Raw genomic sequence first — 1,809 nt, forward strand, 5'->3', positions numbered from 1 at the left:
CCTGCGTCGCGTCCTGAATTCTGCCTTCTCTCACCTCTGAATTCCTGGTTCCCCTGGGAGTCCGGGGTGTTTGGAAGCTCCTGGGGTGAATGGGGACCATCTACAAATCCCCTTGGAAGGGGAGCAGTTGAATTCTGGAGGGAGCCCTACCTCTCCAGCGATCCTGCCCAGCCTGGTTCACATCCCTGGGCTCCCAGCCCAGCCTCGCCAGCAGCAGGAAGTCACCTTCACTGTGGGCATGTGCAGGGGTGGCAGGAGAGAGGCAGGCATACACCTCTGGGGAGCCCGCAGGAGTCCGTGGTGTACACGAGCCACTGAGGATGGAGACCCTGCCTGCACAACACTCGCCCGGGAGAGAGCAGGTCCATGGCCCAATGGGCTGTTCTTCCTTGAGCTCCTGGCTGAATTCAGACCCCTAGGGAACATGGACAGCATCCAAAATACTCCATACAGAAGCTGCCGAGCCAGGGCCCCGGATGCTGCCTGAACCTCTCCCCAAAACATGGGGTGGGGTAGCTTGTGCCTTCAGGCTGGTGGGGGCCAGCTAGCCGTGGGTTGCTGTGTCGCTCCCTCCCTGTCAGCCCAGACACCAATCCTTTGCCCGCTCCTTGCCTGTGGGACCCTCCCTCTTGGCCACTTTCAGGTCTGGTGAGCCTCATTTCCCACAGTCCTTCCCAAATCACCCCTGAGGGCTTTTAGCACCCCCTCCTGCTCCAGGCCGCCTGGGCATCAGTCTCCCGCCCTCCAGACCACACTGCAAGGGAGGCAGCATGATCTCTCCTTCCTATCATTTGGAGTGGGGGCGTTGGGGGGGTTGCTGGGGCTCCCAACCAGGCCCTGCCCCTCCCCCAGCCCCACCTACTCACCCATCTGCCTTCTGCCTCCCTCGCCCCCTCCGCCTCCTTCAAAGCTCCCGCAGAATCTGCCAAGCAGATCCTTGGTCTTAAGTATATGCTGTCTTGATTGTTCCCTAATGAGTCGCCTCATGTGTCTGAACCTCATCACTAGAGCCAGATGGTGGTTCCGCACTCCCCCCTCCACCACCGCCACGGAGCTTGGAGCCCAGGAGAGCATTCTCTCTGAGGCCACTGGCTGGGGGCAGGGGGAAGCCTGAAGGACTGGGCACACTGCAAGCAGGGACTGAGTGACCCCTGGGGGGCCAGAACATCAGCCGGGTTCTCTGCCAGCAAGGAGACAAATCTGCACCAGAGGTCAAGTCTGGATAGGGTCTGCCAGGCACAGCACAGGGGCCCATAGGGGCGCCACTGCCCACCACAGGCAGGCCCCCCCTTAGACCACTGTCAGCATTCTGGCTATGGCAGGGGAGACCACCTTCTCCTCCTCTTGTACCTCCTTCCTCTTCTCCTCTTCCCTGCCCCCCTACCTCCTTCCTTAAATTATAAAAGCAACACGACAACATGACAAAACTTGGAAAAGAGAGAAAATCAAGATTTGGTTTTGGGTATGGAACAAAATAACAAAAGAAGCAAGGTAAGTGTTTAGCAATATAGTTTAAAAATAAAACTTCTTGAAATGAAAGGCACCTTTTGCCCAGAGCGACTAAAGCATTAGTGTATAGTCGGTGGAGAGGAGACAGATTAAATATATTGGTAACAGCTATGTATTTTAGAGTCACAACTGTATGGATGTATTTCATTGGCTGCAATTTGGTACATTCAATGTCTGTAGCATCATGTTTGAGAATTGAAGCCTCACTTCACGAAGCTGGTTCTCAGAGAACGTTCCCCTTCCCCAGCGGCCTCTCCTGGCCTTCAGACTCGGCCCAGGTGACAGGCACCCGCTCCTGCC

The sequence above is a fragment of the Eptesicus fuscus genome, chromosome 23 (genome assembly GCF_027574615.1).
Source record: "Eptesicus fuscus isolate TK198812 chromosome 23, DD_ASM_mEF_20220401, whole genome shotgun sequence".
In the NCBI taxonomy this organism is placed as follows: domain Eukaryota; kingdom Metazoa; phylum Chordata; class Mammalia; order Chiroptera; family Vespertilionidae; genus Eptesicus; species Eptesicus fuscus.